Source organism: Ochotona princeps, chromosome 17 (assembly GCF_030435755.1).
Source record: "Ochotona princeps isolate mOchPri1 chromosome 17, mOchPri1.hap1, whole genome shotgun sequence".
NCBI classification, from domain to species: Eukaryota; Metazoa; Chordata; class Mammalia; order Lagomorpha; family Ochotonidae; genus Ochotona; species Ochotona princeps.
The window spans coordinates 51306725-51324993 of record NC_080848.1 but is presented as its reverse complement, the minus strand read 5'-3'; positions in this window follow the sequence as shown (position 1 = coordinate 51324993).

Genomic DNA, 18269 nt, shown 5'->3' with positions numbered 1-18269 from the left:
GGATCATGGGTGGAAAATGTACTCCCTGGGGCAGATGCTTTTCCACCCTGGGAGCCAGCATGCCACATGACCCAGAAGTTGCTCCCCTATTCCCTGGTCAGTATTTGTTCTTCTGCCAAAGCTCCTGTGTGGACTGGTTCTTGATCACAGGTTTCTGCCTGATCAGAGGTGCATCGCCTTGAGATAAAGCTCTGCCCAGAGCATACCCAGAGCACAAGGCCATGGGACTTCAAGACAATGGGACTGTGTGTTGGAATAGAGGTGATTAAAACACATTCATCAGAAGTCTGCCGGACAAGCTCTGAGATGAGTTCCGCTCAAACACTGATCCTTCTTATCTCTGCAGACAAACAGATGTGGCCTCATGTGCCACCCACAGAACACAAGGCCTTTGATCTCTTGTGGGGACAAACGACTCTATAGCTCTTTTAACAAATTGAGTTATGTTCCTTTTAAGTGTGTTTGTAAGATGTCGCAGTTGATGCAAAGAAGCAGGTTTCCTTTACCAGAACAGAGGTTGTAAGTGGCTGCAATCACACAACAAATATCGAGTGCCTACTTGGCTGAGAAAACAGCGGCTTTGTTTGATAAAGTTCAAATAACCTGATCAAAAAAGAGAGAGAGGCACTGGGAAGTGCACACATGTACACCTGGAGAGAGCGGATGGTGTAGTCTTCCTGTACTTGCCTTCTGTAGCTAGTTGGTGAGCTAGGAGCTGGGCACAGCGAAAGGACTGCTTTTTGGCTATCCCTTCCCTTCCCTTCCCTTCCCTTCCCTTCCCTTCCCTTCCCTTCCCTTCCCTTCCCTTCCCTTCCCTTCCCTTCCCTTCCCTTCCCTTCCCTTCCCTTCCCTTCCCTCCCCTCCCCTCCCCTCCCTTCCCTTCCCTTCCCTTCCCTTCCCTTCCCTCCCCTCCCCTCCCCTCCCCTCCCCTCCCCTCCCCTTCCCTTCCCTTCCCTCCCCTTCCCTGGAGACAACCTGAAGTCTGAGAGGTGAGGTGACTCACCAAGGTCCCAGAGCCAACTTGGGGACAGTGTCCTCCCACCTGCACCCCAGCAGCCCCTAACCAGATGCTCAGCTCCCCTTCCAGCGAATTTCTAACCACACACCCCGTGGGACAGAAGGAAAGATTCTGTGGCTCCTTAGGGCTGTGTGCATAGGGAGCAGCAGGTGGAAAGGCATAGGTGCTGTGGTCCCAAGGGCTCCATGCCATTCAGTGCAGTTTCACCCCAGCTTGGTATTTGTATGCAAGGTCCCTTGTACCAGGGACTTGTGATGTGGCTCAGTGGGGTAAGCTGTGACACTGAACGCCCATATTAGAATACCAGTTTGAATCCCAGCTAATCGACTCCCTGGCCAGCTGCTTGTTATTGTGCCTGGGAAGGCAGTGGAAGATGCTTCAAGTTTTTGGGCTCCTGCACCCACATGGGGGACCCAGATGGAGTTCCTGGCTCCTGGGTTAACCCTGGCATTGTGGCCATTTGGGGAGTGAAACAGGAGACGAAAGAGCTCTCTCTCTCTCTCTCTCTCTCTCTCTCTCTCTCTCTCTCTCTCAGTGACTCCTTTCAAATGAATAAAAATACATTTTTAAAAAGATTCTTGATGAAAGAGATCTAGCAAACTTCGGCTATATTGGAAAGTGTGATCTCTACATAATAACTGAGTTTCAGATTCTGGAACTGTAGGCAAGGGGCTCACTTTCAGCTGCACCTCACACTGTTTTTGTTTTTCAAAATAATCTATCTTAAAACAGATGCGGGGGGGGGGAGAGAGAGAGAGAGAGAGAGAGAGAGAGAGAGAGAGAGAATATGCTTCTATGCTGAGTTAGTTCAGGTCTCCCACATGAGTGGCAAGAACTCAGCTGCCTGAGCCAGCATCAGTTTCTTCCCAGGGTCTGCAATGGCAGAAACCTAGGATAGGGCAAGGAGCCAGGACCAGGGGAGACCTAGGCACTCTGTTACTGGATTTGGGCACTTAAGACCTAGGCTAAGTGGCCACCCCCATTTTGATTTCTTACTTCATAAAAATGGAGATGTGAAAGTGGTAGTGCCCTCAGGGATTGAAGGCATTAGGCCAGTGGGTTTTGTGTAAAGTATTCAGAAAATGCACGCTTCCAGGCCTACACTCAACTAAATGTTGACTTAACTCCTAGCGGGGAAACCCTGGTTAGGTTAAGCAGTTATTGCTGATGAACTGAGACAGAGAGGACAGTATCTAGCTCCAGTAATCTAACGGCTTTGTTCATTGCATTGACACTGGGCTGGATGAATTCAGATGCTCTATCTAATGAGCCCTTGGGTTGCAATGAAGGGAAAAGACTCTAGAAGTTCAAGAAACAAAGAAAACGGGGCAAGAGTGGCATGTGTTAGAAAGGCAGAAGTGTGTCTGTACTGCTTCTGTACTGAACATGTATGCAGTGTTTTCTCATCATTGCCTACACAATGCAGCGTAACAGTTGGTGTTTGCATGGCACGAGGCCTTAGAAGGTGTGCAGAAGTGCTTGCATATGTGTGGGAGAACGTGCCTAGGTTCCCTACAAGGATGGGAAGAGCTTGACATCTTAAGATTCTGCTAATCTTGGTGGGTTGGGGGTGCGAGTTCCTGGGGCCAATATTCCAATGGATATCGAGGGCAACTTATACTCTGAACATCTGAACTTTTTTTTTTAAAGACTATTATGTTCCTTGGGCTAGTTAGGACTGGGGATTTTTATTGAGTTGCTTGTGACTCAAACAATCCCACCTGACTCACCATCTGGCCAGCTAACATTGATGGGATGGCTGCCAAGGGTGCAATGTTCTGCCCCACAAGCAGTGGGTGGCCCACCTCAAAGTCACTTCTCACTGGGAGTGGCAGATCATTTCTTTTTTTATTTTTTAATTTTAATTTTTTATGATACAGCTCTACAGGTTTAGGGGTTTCCCTTCCACCCTCCCCATTTCCTTTTCTCCGCATTGGTTTCCCCTATATTACTATAATAATAAAGTCCTTCAGCAACAGTCACAAGTTCATCATTCCGGGCAAACAATTTCATAGACAGATTACTAGAATTAATCATGCAGTAGTCACAGAAGAGGGTGGATAGTGTGATCAGCTCCAGTTTTAAAAATGAGATAGCTGACCCTTTGTATCCGAGGGAGATTGACCTCAGAACTTATTGAGGACACCCAGATCCACTGCTACTCTAATCCTTCCTATAAAATAATGAGGTCTTTGCATAGAACCTCCACACACTGTCTCCTAGAGTTTAAACTACCTCTGAACAACTCACATATTGCCTGGTGGTACGGTGGAAACACAATGCAAATAGTTGTTATACTTAATTGCTTAGGGAGTAACCACAAGAAGACAAAGTCTGTTCAGACACAATTGCTTTTCCTGGTATCCATGATGAGAAGTTGTTTGAATTGGGAGGATGTGGAGCTCACAGATGTGGAGGGAGGGCCATTTGCATATGCCTAAGTGTGCTAGGGAAATGTTCAGAGCCAAGGCCTTTATGGTGCAATGTGATCTCTTTGCTTTTTCCATGTTTTGCTTTATTATTGCAAGGAGCTTTAATTACTCTGATAATCAAGAGGGGGGGGAATATTATTAAAGCTGACCTGGTGAGAGTGCTAAGCGTTATGCTGGGAGAGATGCAGAATTGCTGCTGAGATTATAGTAAAGATTGGCTTGTCCAGGGAGCCACGGAAGCCTGATACAGACCATGCCAGCACCGACCCCTTGCCCAGGATGTCTGGAGTGCTGCTAGCTCCCTGATCTAACCAGGAAGGGCAGGCTTTCTGCCTGCCCCAGTCCAATCCTCTGCCTCGCCAAGGGAGAGCTGGTTACTGGAAAACACAAGGCTCTTTCCTCTGCAGGCTCCAGAAGCTAAACATTAAGAAACCTTTGCAAAGACAGTAATTGCTCAGAATGAGCATTAATGTCCTATTAAGAAGAGGCCGCTGCTGTGGCAGGAACCTCGCATTCAGCAGTCATTTCCTGAGAACCCTGCTAATGTGATCCCAGTGAAGTCCCTGCTTGCCGCCTGGGCGCCCAAGGCCAGAACAATCTTAGGCTTCTGCCTGTCCCTGAGAGACTCAAGCAAGAGAATCCTCCGCTTGTAACTGTCAATCAATGCACACACTGCTGTTGGTTGGCCACTTGGGGCCACTCAGTGCGCTTGGTTTTGGACAGGGCACTGGAGAGGTAGGAATAGAGGAGAAGGACCCAAGAGATGCTGAAGTCTCATTAAGTGCCTCAGAGACATTGGGCACAACTGCGGTGAAGAGGCAGTGAGAGAACTGGGGAGCAGTGCGGTGCGAGCATGTGTGTATCTCTGGAAATGGTGTGCTGGCTGAGACACAGGTCGGCTTTGCAGTGCCACAGTGGGGCAGGTAAAGCACAGATCTTGACCTCCAAGAATCTCAGATCTGATTGGGGAAGATTGTGCATTCACAGGGGAGCTAACGAATCGTGGCGTGATTGATGGAGATTTATTAATTATGGAGATCTGCTCCCCCCCCAAAAAAACCAGAACACAATGCCCAAGACTCCAAATCTCAAACATTCCCAGTGGACTGAGAATACTGCAGGGAGCAGACTGCTGGGATTGCGGGTAAGCCGCACTGGCTAACATGTCTGGGGAGGTGTGAGGCATCTTCACTATCTCTCTCTTCCTTTAGTGATTGTGGCCTAAACATATATGAGTACAATGTTTTGTTCGATTCTTCTTCTAGTTAGATCTGTTTTTTCACTGGTGTTGATTCCTGGAACTCATGTTAACCTCTCCGGCTGCTCGGGGCCTCTGATTGTTTCCCTTAATCTCTTGTGATCTATTGTTGGAGTAGCTTGCGTATCATTGTTCAGTTAACTTGCAACTTTTACTAACCCGTTTGTCCTGCAAAAAGTTGAAAACAGCCCCCCAAAATTCAATAACGTTTGCAGTGGTTCATCTTGCCTGTGCACCCGCTGTGTCCCAAAGTTCTTCTTGGTGTGGACATCATACCTCGAGTCCTGGTCCCCACTAGAGGGATCACCAAGAGTGATCCCAAACGGCAGAAACACGGGGGTGTAATTTCCAGGTCTCACGTGTTGGGGAGTTGTTGTGGCCCTTACCCTGAGTTCTTGGTGGGAGTCCCTTAGTGCTCAGGCAGTCTGAGCACCATTTCATCAAACCTCCTATTTCACAGGTTAGAAATGTGACGCTCAGAAAGTTGAAGCACCAGGGTGCTTCAAAAGACTCCTGGGAAGGAGAATCAGAAGACGCATCTATGTCAGTGGGAAAAAAATTGAAATTCATGCATAAGAGGGGTGTTCAAAACTTTCTACAAGTACTTATTATGAACAAAACTATGCATGGTCTTCAATATTGCGCCAAAATAAACTTATACTTGAATTCTATTTCCCATGAACTTTTTGAAGGACCCCATTGGTGCTCAAGTGTTTCCATGATTGAGGACAGGCAGAGGGAAGCCTATGATCACCATTTGTCTGCCACAGCTTGAGGAGCTGCCTGCCTCGGATCCTTCTCTGATCCTGGCTTCCAAGGACTGACTCCAGCCCCTCCTCTAAGTCCTCCCTCCCTCACTTTCCTGGAAAGTTTGGTTTTATTGAGAGCGGCATGTATTGTGGTTGAACATGGGCCTAGTTGCACCATTGGGGCTCAGACTCCTGGCACCTGCATTGGAAGGAGTATACATAGCACTTGCTGGTTTGTGCTGGGAGGGGCAGGGGTGTAGCTAGATGAGAGTGTATGCACCATTGAGACCATCACAACAGCCCCCACTGCATCTATGGAGGACATTGACCAGGAGTCTCCTCTCTCACCCTCTTTGTCCCAGGTAGTTGCACAAATTTCTCAGACTTGAGCTGTGTTCCTCAGAGTGTGCCTTGCTTCCCCGTCCAGGCATGGGTCATCAAGGGCTGCATGCAAGGCAAGGAAAGGCATTTGCTGTTCATCTTTCTCCTTCCTGGCCCCTTGAGCGCAAAGCCAACCCTGGGGAACACCATCTGCTGTGCCGGCCACTTCCTTCCACTTGATGGGGAGCGGCTTCTTCCCAATCTGCTTTTCTGATCTGCCCAGAACAGCCTCCTTTCGGGTTAATTTGGTTTCGACAAAGCTCAGTTGTTCTGCGATTATTCAGGCAGTAGGAGGCTATGGGAGCTCCTACTCCTGGACCCTTAGGTCTGGGCAGTGGAGGGCAAAAGGCTAAAAAAGTAGTTGCTGTTATGGTATAGTGAGTTAAGCTGTCACCTGTGAGCTGGCACCTTATATGAATGGTGGCTCACATTCCAGGTGTTCTACCTCCAATCTGGCTCCCAGGCAACGCACCTGGGAAAGCAGCCGAGTATGGCCCAAGTGCTTGGGCCCCTGCACCCAAGTGGGAGAGCTGCTAGAAGCTCATGGCTTCAGTCTAGCTCAGCCGTGACTGTTGGCGGCCATATATGGGGGATGAACCAGTAGGTGGAAGATCTCTGTCTGTCTCTCTCCTCCTCTCCCTCTCTGTAACTCTGGCCCTCAAACCAATCAATCTTATTATTATTATTGAAAAGTCAAATACACAGAGAGGAAGAGAGACAGAGAGGACGATCCTTCATCATGATTCACTCCTCAAATGGCCACGATAGCGGGAGTTGTGCTGATCTGAAGCCAGGAGCCCAGAGCCTCTTCCGGGTCTCTCCCATGTGGGTGCAGTGTCTCAAGGCTTTGGGCCGTTCTTGACTGCTTTCTCAGGTCACAAGCAGGGAGCAGAATGGGAAGCAGGGCCCCTGGGATATGAACTGGCACTCATTTGGGATCCTGGTGAGTGCAAGGTGAAGACTTTAGCTGCTAGGCTACCACACTGGGCCGAAACCAACCAATCTTTCTCCTCCTCCTTCTTCTTCTTCTTCTTCTTCTTCTTCTTCTTCTTCTTCTTCTTCTTCTTCTTCTTCTTCTTCTTCTTCTTCTTCTTCTTCTTCTTCTTTTCTAAGGCTGGGAAAGAACACAGGACAAAGTGTGACAGTGAAGTTTGTTTCTATTAACTGGCGGAGCAAATACATTCTAATTAAATTTCAAAGATTGAAAAAGGCACGATTTCTACTTGCAGACGAGCAGAAACTATGCCAGGAAGTGACACAGGGAGAATGTTCAAAAAGGAAGTGTGTTCTGATTTCGAGAATCAGCAGGAGCTGGCAGCAGCAGGCAGGAGAACAAGTGCAGTTGGTGTTCTGGCTAAATCTCTTGCAATGACAAGACCTGAACGATTGTCACTTCCTAAGGTCAGGTTTATTTGAAACATGGAATTCTCACGTGTGGTCTCAGTTGGCTGATCGTCCTCTCAGACAGAAGTTATAGAGTTATGGTGGGGGAAAAAACCAAGGCAGTGACTGAGCAGAGAAGGTGTTGGCGATGTGGTAATGGCCATGCCTCAATGGGCCCTATGGACTCCATGGGCCCTTCCATAGGCTCCTGTGGTGGATGCCAACTTCCCTGCTGGTTTCTAGGCATGTCCTTGCTTCCAGCAGAGGCCACAGGCTCCTCCTGAAGGAGTTGGAGTTCTCAGCTTTGCTACTTCCTTACTGTGTGACAAGGGGAATGGAACCAATCTTTCTGAATCTCAGCATCCTGATTCACTAAAGCACTTGCTAGTCAACCCTACCTTTTGGGGCTGCCGTAAGAATTCAGACTGTCCAAAATACTTTTTTTTTTCTCCTTCTTCTATCATCTTCCTGGGGCTTTGTATTAGGAGTTAGTGCCCCCAAACAACTCAGGCATAGAGGAGGGATGCTTTGGGTGTTGGCATCTTCAGGATCTTGGCCTTGGGCAGGAGCGGGCTGCCCATCTTCACGTGACAAGGGCCACATGGTCACTTGCCTTGGCATTAAGGCTTTTCGTCAGCTCTCTGTCTTCTTCATGGTGTGGACCACGCTGGGACTCCCTCAGTGTCTGCTCTGTCAATTACTTTCTACCTTACATCCGTCATCACTTTTGAGTCCCACCTTGTGCCTGACCTTTGATCTTGGCCACCGCAGGCCACCAAGGGGGTGCTGTATAGGTGGACACACAGTTTAGGATTTCTTTCCTTGGGGGGGCATAGTCAATCCCTGGGTGTCTTCAATGGGTGTGAAATATAAGCCAGCTGGTAGGAGTGGGGGAGTTTTGCTCCCACTGAAATGAGGAAAATGGATCGAGGCTTTTATATGCTCATGCAGGGTACAGAAAACAGCAATTAGAGCCTTCTCTGGCTTTGGCTGGCTGACAAAGTGTGTCTGATCTCTAGGGGCAGGGATTCTTGTAGGGAAAAACACATTTTCTTCTCAAAGATGACCATCTTTTTCCCATTTGCAGCGGTCTCAGGCCAGCTAGCTGAGATCAGTGAATAAGATCCAGGGGTCCCTTAAAAACAGAAAGTCAGTGCCTCCAAGTTTGAACCCTTATACCCAGCATCTCACTGTCCGATGATGATGGTGGGAATGGAACTGAGGTGGGGTAGCAATGCCCATGACAACACTTCTACCAGGGGCTGGTGGGAAATGGAAAGGTCACACAGGAGCACCCAGAGAAGGGGCTGCTTACCTAGATAGGGGCTGGATGAAGAGAAATTGGGCATGACAGCCAGAGAGGCCCATGGTTGACAAGCCAATCCCTACCATGTCTAGGTCCACGGAACGAAACGGTGGAGCTGACACTGGAATCTGAACAAGGCAATCAGAGAGCAGGGACTGTGAGGGACACGACAAAGCATCCAGCCAGAGAAGAAGTGGAGAGGTAAACACCCTGACCTCTCCCTTCTTTGTCTCTCTTTCCTCTTAGTGATTCTCATGGCTGCACCAGCTGGAGGCCTAAGGGCCCCAGGGCCTTTGATAAGGTCTAGCAAGGCCATCTTCCTATCATGCAGAACCAGGTGAGGGCTGCAGGGTGAACAGAAAATCTAGCATGCTAGCATCACATTCATATACTTTCTGTGAACTGTCCTGGGCAGCCTTGGAGGAGACTGAGGTACCAGCATTATTACCATTTCACAGACTGAGTCAAGCAAAGCACAAGGAATTCCCTAACTCACCTGGAAAAAGTCTAAGAGAAGCCATGGATCCAAACCCAGGCACTCTGAGTCAAGAGCCTACATTCTTCTTTTTTTCTCTTAACAGTGAAGTGGTGAGAAACATATTGCACCTTAGCCAGGTGGCCTAAGTTTGGTCAGTGCCAAAGCTTCACAATCAGGAGCCAGGGGAAGACACACCTGTTTTCCCCACTGGGCCTGTCCAGATGTGGACCCTGGCCACATTCGTGTTCGAGAGTGTCTTCACAGTCCGATGGATCTGGGGCTTGCTGACCTTGACAGCCGCACTGAACAAGGCCGTGGTGTTGTCTTCTGTGTTCTTCATGCTGGACTCTGTGGTTAGGAGCATTTTGATGATGAGATTGAAGTGAAGTTGAACTCTTCCAGGGATATTTGGGCTGTCATCAGAGATGAAATGTCTCTTTGTGCTGGAATAAGGTGATGTGACAGTTGAATCACTCTGTGTGTGTGTGTGTGTGTGTGTGTGTGTGTGTGTGTGTGTGTGATTGCACAGCTTCCAGCACTGCCCTCTTGGCCTCTGAAGTCTTTGCCTTGAGAGGGGCAGAAACCTTTTTCTTGGTCTTTGACACTATCTCTGTCTAAAGCGTGCAGTCTACATTCTTGACCAATAGGCTAAGCCGCCCAGGAAAGTAGCTGTAAGCTACATGCAGTTATTTAACTACAAATTAAATCACACCAACAATCCCTCAAGTCCACAAAGCCTGGTGCAAATGCTCATGTGCCCCATGTAGTTAGTGGCCATCCCACTGGACAGCACAGAGAAGGGGTACAGCCACTCTCTCAGGGAATGGAGGGATGCACATTACAGGATATTTGGACACCCTGTTACCCCATAATTCCCTGCAGAAGACATCGACAGTCTCATGGGTGGCTGTGTTTTCTCTGCAGTGGAGAGAACAGAGGCAGGCTGGATGTGGAGGATCTTAGGATATTTTGTGGCTGTCAGATACAGTAGCCTGAAGGGCAGCTCCAGGGAGAGAAATCTGAGACAGTTGTATGTAGACCATGTACTTTTGCTGATTTTCAACATTCACTTGTGCTTTATTTATGATGTGATTCGATTTGCAGAAGTCTGAAGTTTTAGAACCCGAGCCAGATAAACATGCACCTACAGATTGACTGCATTTTTATTTAATAATTTCCATTTGATTTGAAAGGCAGAGCTGGAGAGAAATGATTGGCTAGTTAAAGAGAGACATCTTTCAATGGCTATATCTCCCCCCAGATGTCCACACAATAACCAGGGGTGGGCCAACGTGGAGCCAGGAGTCCAGACATCAACCTGGGATCTCATCATAGGTGGCAGGGCCGCAACTGCTTGATTCATCCACTTTGTGAGTACAGCTGACCCTGTGCTCCTGCAGGCTCTGTACCCAGGGGTCCCATCAACCACGTATTGAAGTTTGTTTTTAAAAATTCTGTCTGTTCTAAACATGCACAGACTTAAAAAAATTACTGTCTTCCAAATATTTACATAGCCACTTACATTGCATTTGGTATTATACGTACCTTGGGCAGGATATACAGTACAGGGGGTGGTTGTATGTAGGTTATATGTAAATAAAAGACCATTTTATGTAAAGGACCTGAGCAGTCTCAGATCTTAAAGCCAAGTTTATTTGTTTTTTATTTGAAAGGCAAATAAATGCAAACACACAGGAAGAGAGAGACAGAGAAAGAGAACCATGTACTGGTTCACTCTCTAAATTCCATCCACAGTCAAGGCTGGGCAAGGCTCCAGGCCAAAGCCTACAGATCTGAATTCAGTGTTTCTGGCATGAGTGACAGGGTCCCAAGTACTTGAGCTGCCTTCCAAGGTGCTAGAAGATGCGGCTGGACACAGAACCATGACTCAAATCCCAGTCATTCTGATGTAGGATTTCGGCTGTTCCAAGCGGTGACAAGTGCTACACCAGATGCCTGGCTCTGTTGCGGGATTCTGTTGTCCTTGGATCCTGGGATGTTTCAGCAGTAAAGCCTATGTGTGTGCAGCCATTGCTTTGATACAAAGTGCATGCAAACTCAGGAGCCAAGAAAGCGGCCGGGCAAGCAGCAGCACCTGGCTGGGGTTTTGTATCAATTCTCACACACCAGTGAGCATGGCAACTTTATTATCTCTGTGTACAGATGAACAGAATAAAGTGTGGAGTAGTGAAAACCATGGTCAAGTCCACTCAGTTGGTAAATGGCAGCATTGGGGACTTTGAACATCCACCTGTTGCGCCTGCTTCCCTTCCTATCCTGCTCAGCCTTACCTCCCCCATAGCTCAATTAAAGTTTGCCCCTCGATACCACCCCTACCTCTGAGCTGCAACCCTCATCAGTGAGGTCACCAAACTCTTCTTTCAGCTTATAGGCTCTCCCATGGGCAGCCCCGGCTGGGTGCTGGGGGGAAGTGGACTGGCACCCATCTGTACTCCTTGTAGCCACCCCAGGTCTGTAAAGTGGCTCTCCGGTCAGGCGCCATCCTCAAAGCCTTGGCATGCCTGCATCATCCCCAGGGGGAGTCCAGATGGTGGTCTGGATGCCTCTGGGATCTTGGGAAATGAACCTCATCACTCCATGCCTTCACTGGCTCCGGGAGAAGATTCAATTTACATGGAAGCAGCCAGAGTCTGGCAGGGCCTGCCCCTTAATCACCGGCTGGAAAACCGAGTTCAGCTAAGAAGCTGGCAGGCTCCCCAGGCCATGACCTCATTAACCTAATCTTGTTAGTCTCCTCAGCTCCCATTAGCTCAGCTGCAATGATTGGGGAGGGGTGGGGGGAGCTTCTGGAACAGTCTCCTGGCCTAGCGATACTACATTTGGACACGGTGCAGGGGCAGCCTGGGCATGGAGGGGGTGGGGTAGAAGCTCTCGGGATGTGGTCTAGAGAGGGCTGATGGACAGCTGTGTGCCCAAGTGGTGCCACCAGCAGCAGCAGCATCCTAAAGGCCTGGGCTGTCAAGTAAAGCACCACCCACACAGAAGGTATTATTTCACCCTCATAGCAGTCCCATTCCTTCCACATCTTCCAGGCTGAGAATGCAGACTCAGAGTAGACAATTTGCTTCCTTAAAGACAAACAACAGCAGAACTAACTCCTAATCCAATATGGCCGTGGAAGCGGTAACATCTTCTTGCAGAGGGGTTGGTCTTCTGAGCTGGGACTTGTGGGCTGGGCTAGGAGATTGCCAGGGACTCCAAACCCTTTTCCTGTAGAACAGAGGAAGACTCTTAGGAGCAAGTGAACAAGTGCTTCGGAATGCTCCGGTCTACTGGGACAAAGAGGGTGACTGAGTGTTGCTCTCTCAGGGATTTGGGTTTGTGGGGCAGCTGGACAGTAGGTACCCCTTTGTGTGTGTGCCCCTGGGTATCTACTAGATCCCACAGCCTTCCCTTGTTGGGTGGGCAGATTTTATTTATAAATGAGGGTCACAGCTGTATTTCCTGTCCACATGGCTCTCTTGGGAGATCCTTGCCTTTGGTTCATGACCGCCATGTTATAAGGAATTTAAGCGTGTATCAGCATGCAGGCAGGTGCACCAGCTTGACTGAGTCTCAGCCAATGGCCAGTATCAGTGCACTAGCAAGTGACTGAGCCCTCAGGTGATCCCTGCCCTTGACTGCCACCTGTCCCAGCTGATGCAGAGTGCACAGAGCCCTGCTCTCCCTGCTGAGCTTCACCCCATTTACAGGCTTGTGGGCAAAATCAGCGATGCTGTGGTGTTGAGCTGCTGTATTTTTTGGAATGGGTTGTCATGCAGCCATAGTCACTGGAACATCCTAGACAAAGTGTGTCTTAGGACTGGGCTCACATGCAGGGATGCCCAGCCAGGCTGAGCAGTTGTGGATGTCTTCCAGCACTGCCTTCTTGGCCTCTGAAGTCTTTGCTTTGAGAGGGGCTGGAGCCTCCTTCTTGATCTTTGTCAAAATCTCTATCTAAAGGGTACAGTCTGCATTCTTGACCACTAGGCTAAGCCACCCAGGAAGGTAGCTGTAAGAGAAATCTGAGACAGGTGGGCCATCTTTCAATGTTTTCCAGGCACATTAACAGGGAGCTGGGTGGTAAGTGGAGCAGCTGGGACTTGAACTAGCACTCCAATATGGGTTGTTACATAGCAGGTCTCCACAAACTTTTGGAAGTCTTGTTTATGCCCAATGTGCGGTCCATTGTAAATGCTGGATGAATATTTGCTTAAATGAGTGAATTCCCTTGACTCACACTCAGGGCATCTCACACTCAAAGGCCATGATGGGTGCTGTTTCCCAGCCCGAGGTAGGCAACTGACAGTGAACCTGGACATACAACAAGCTCCATGAATGCTAGCATCACTGGCCTTACTGCAGGTGTGGTCATCTCAACTCCTGTCCAGCCAGGGATCCAGCTAGATGGGACTAGGGAGGACGGCAGGTGTCTGACTCTGGGCTTTAGCCTAGTCTTTGCCAGGCATAGAAAACATTGTGAGACTTGTACAACTGGAAGTTCAGGAAATCAGGTTTCTCCAGTCTTCTATGTGGACAATTCGGGGGAACTCCTTTCTGGGCAGCATGAACTGGAGGACCCAAGATAATTCTGGGGAGCTGTAGTCAAAGATGGCAGGGAACGGGTCTGCGTGTGGGAATTTTTCTGAATTCTGATACCTAAACATTGTGATGAACAGTGCACAAGGGGGACCTGTCACCCTAGAGGGGTTTCTGTTTGGGTACTGCATTTATATTTGGGTACGACCTACTTAGAAAAGAGAGTCTCGGCCCAGAAGAGCAGCATGTTGTCAGGTGTGTGTGTGTGTGTGTGTGCGTGTGTATTTATGTATTTGTATCCGTGTGTGTCTTCATTTGCTTATATATGTCTGTGTCTCTGTGTGAGTCTGCACATGTGTGTCTCCGTACATGGGTCTGTGTCTGTATGTTTTTGTGTCTGTGTCCCTATGTTTGTACGTCCCGTGTCTCTGAGCCTGTGTCTATGTGTGTGTCTTTTAAAAAAGACTTATTTATTTTTATTGGAAAGGCAGATACACAGAGAGGAGAGACAGAGAGGAAGATCTTCCGTCCGACAATTCACTCCCCAAGTGAATTCACTCCCCAAGCGGCCGCAACAGCCGGAACTGTGCTGATCTGAAGCCAGGTGCCAGCAGCACTTTGCTCCCTGAGACATAAGCCAGTCCTGGCTGCACACCAGCCCATCTGGAGAGCCTGGGCATTGGCGGACATTGGTTCCATGGCAGGCTCTGGAGTCACTGCTATAGCCAGGGCTGCAGTCATTCCTTTAATCTGGCCCTCTCTGACTCCAGACTATGGCGGTGGGTCTAGAGAGATTGCATTGGAAAGGTGCGGCCTGGCTCTGCCACTAAACTGTCTTTGATCTTGAACAGGTTGCTGTGTCTTTCTGTTCCTAATTGTCTTCCTTGGAATGGGAAGAATCATTACAACCATGGTCCAGGCTTATGAGATCGAAAGCGTGAAGGGGCTTTATGACTCCCGAAAACATACACAAATGCGAGGAGATACCGTGTTTGTTCTCTGTGGTCTTCCATAGGTGGAGAAACCATCACAGCGGACTCACAGGGAAAACGAAGCTTAGCACAGGCATGGCGACTTCCTGATTCTGCTTTGCAAGAGGTGCTGCGTGCACCTGTGCTTGTAATTCCAGGAGCAAACACTAGGTGGTGCCTGGCTGATGGCATGAAGATCTCATTTGTCATTTTCCTGCCCCTTTTGGTTAATCATCATCATCATCTACTTAAGTAATCACCTAGATATTAAGGCTGGTGTTTAAATCCCCTTCTCACCACCTCTGCCTAACTGGATGGGAATGCTTGTTCTGCCCGTGGTCCCTTACAGTGTTCTCATCCTCCGCTCTACTTCTGGCCATTGTAATGAAATTTCTTGGGCCTGAGACTGACCCTGACAACTCAGATTTCAGAGCAGGCATCAGGGAGCCTTTGCTGGCCTGCAGGGAATCAGGCAAGGGGCCGGGCCTTACTCCTCTGCAGACTTAATTAGCTCGTCAGCCGCTCTTCCTGTCAATCCAGCCTTCTTTGTTCCCCTGTTACAGGTGAGCATCTCCTTGCCTGTCTCCAGGAACCCCCTTTTTACCTCCCCCTGTTTTTTGCAAGTTGCTGGCAGTGGGGTGGGGGCTCTTTCCCTTCTATGATCCCCAGAGAGTGAGAGCTGCTGACTGGCAATGCAGTCTCTTTCTGCCGGGAAGGCAGCTGGATTTTGGAAACCAAACGACATCCTTCATTCCCTTTGTATTTGAAACACACTCTGGTGGACGCAACGTTCTTTATAAAATAACTCTCCATGTCTCCGTGCAACTGACCTGTCAGCTTCACGCAGCTTTTCTTGTAAGATTGCTTTCTTTCTTTCTCTCTGTCGTGATTTGAACACTTATGAAATACACGGTTGTAGATGTTTTAGGTGTGTTTGGATAAATACATACTCAATTTCTGGAGCAATACTCATGAAGAAGCCTGCAGGGATTATCCCGGGGGAGGGACCCTGGGAGTCTGGGCTGGTGCCTGCTGTCGTAGGATAGCTATGTGGAGCTGAGGGCTCGGCCCTTTTAGCCAACTCGGTGCCAACCTATCTTCATAACCTCAGGCCCCGAAGGATGGGTTTAGAGGGAAAGGGACCCCCAGGTCCTATTGTCTCATATGCAGTACAGAGCCCCCATCCATCTCTTTATTTTTAAGGCTGATGGGGTTTTCTGTATGGGAAAAGGGGAAAGAGATCAGTGAGCCAATTATAAGATGCTGAAAGGAAGTGAGGTGGAATCAGCCAGTGAGGGGAATGGAGGAAAGAGAAGGGAAATGGAGTCTTCACTGCCCCAAAGGGAAGGAAGCACTGGGTGATGAGCAGGCGCAGGTGTCGGCTGCAGCTCATGCAGCTCCCAGACCCCAGCACGGGGCCTTTCCCTGGGAACCCCAACTGCCCCTCTTCCACTCCAGGTCTTCCCAGCTGGCCTTCTCGGGAAGGCTGTCTGGGTCACTGCCCACCGCCCTGCTAGCACCCTCCGCCACTGCCCTTCCCTTCCTTGTAGAGAACCTCCTTTTCCAGCTCTCAGGAATCCTTGCTAGGAGACATGACCTCCCATCCCTCTCTGTAGTCTTTCCCTGGAGACTGCAAGTGCCCCCTAGACCTAAGCCTAAATCAATCACACACCAGGTCTACCTTATCCCAGGGCAGGTTTATGTCCAGTTGCCAGTGTTTTCATGCTGTGGGCATCTGGCTGCTGATACTGTGATTAACAAGTAGCTTTAAACTAAGGCGTTTCTTCATGTTCCAGTCATGCAGAGCAACTTTCTGTAGCAGGCACGGCTGTGCCGCTTCTAGAACCTTACTGAAGCTGTTCCCTCTGTTCGCCCTTGTTGCTGCATCTTCACGTCTCTGACACCCACCATCTCCTTTCACAAAGTTCCCCTTCCCCAGCTCTTTCTCAGCTAAGTTATTCATTGACAGGTGCCAAATTTTTACTCGACTCATGAATGAAGTGTAGAGAATGTGTAGTGAATTGCAGTACCCTAAAATGACTCAGATGTCCCTGTGCCGACCCTTTCCCACCCTGCCGGACCATGTGACATGCCAGTGGGACACCGATGAAACACAGGGTCGAGGCTCAAAATTAACTTACAGATGGGTGTGTGCCCTGGCTTGCCAGCCTTGATGCCCATAAATTACTGAGTAGGCCAGGGCTAGCCTACTGGGGAATGGGAGCTGTAGGGCCCTGGTGTGCCTCTAGCTCTATTTGGCAGCTGACTGGTCACCAGGCATGAATGTGAGGGTAATTGGAAACATTGTGTAGGCAAGTGCCAGCCAGCTGCAGGTGCTCAAACCAGCTCATTGGACATAAGGCATGCGTGCCATTCCAGAACATCTCAGCACACAGCATAATGCTCTGAGGCAGTGGTTCCTGTTTGAAGCCACTTAGTTCTGGAATAATCAGTCACTCTGCAGAAGCCAACGGAGGCATGGGAGAATCAGCTGAGAGAAGGGCTGGTTCACTGCAGACATAAGGAAGTGGGATTTGTATGCCCAATGGAGAAAAGAATCCTGAAACCAGACTGCAAGATTCAGTGAAAAAAAATGATTTGTTTCCAACAAGGCCATAAAAACAGTATCTTTTTGGGGGGAACTATCCTCTGTTACAGAATAAGACAGGGTTACATTTAGGAGCTAAAAGGAAAATTTTTCTTTCTAAGAGTGACAGCGTTAGACTTTAGAAGAGCTGACTTGCCATGTACCAAGAAACAATGATGTTGTAGAACAAAGATCTGCAAAATCATGATCTTAATCCTGTTTACGTGAACTCTCCATGGTGAATAACTTCATCTTTCTCATGTCCTCCCTGTAATCCCAAAGATCATTGCAATGAAAAATGCTCAAGGTTCCCTGTAACAGGGGACCAGGACTTGACCTGCTATGCCACAACACCAGTCCCATCTTTCTTTATTTTTGTCTATTTGAAAGATAGAGTGACAGAGAGAGGGTAGTGGGTTTTTAGCTCAGTGTGCTTTGTCACACCATCATCCTTTTCTACTTTCTAAGTAGTGTGTCATTTCCTCAACACAACCTTTCCTGGGTCCTCAAGTCGAGGTTAGGCGTGGCTCATCTGTACTGCCGTTGAACCTGAGCCCACATCACGGTCTGCTATCATGTGGGAAATGTCTGTTTGCTTGTGACGTCACCTCCTCTAAGCTATATCCTCCTTGAGGCTGGGGACGGGTGCTGTTCACCTTTGCATCTCCTAAATTTAATGCAGGGTCTTGAATCAACATTTGTTGAATGAGCGTATCAAAAGACTGCTTCCTCATATGACCAAAGCCAAAGTTTCCCATACTTCATAGGAACAGAATTTCCAGGCTGTATGGTTTATCAGTTTCCAGATGATACTTATTTTTTTAAAGATTTATTTATCAGAAAGGCAGATTTCACACAGTGAGAAAGAGATACAGAGAGGTGTTCCATCTGCTGATTCATTCCCTCAAACAGATGCAATAGCTGGAGCTGAGCTGACCCAAAGAAGCTAGGAGCCAGGAGCTTCTTCTAGGTCTCCCACGTGGGTAGAGGGGCCTAAGGTTTTGGGCCATCCTCTGCTGCTTTTCCAGGCCATTAGAGGGGAGCTGGATGGGAAGTAGAGCAGTATGTACACAAACTGGCGCCCATATGGGATGAGATGATTCTAATAAAGTAACGTACCTAGAGCTGCTTCTGTCTGGTTTGGTGGATGGCATACTTTTCTTCCCA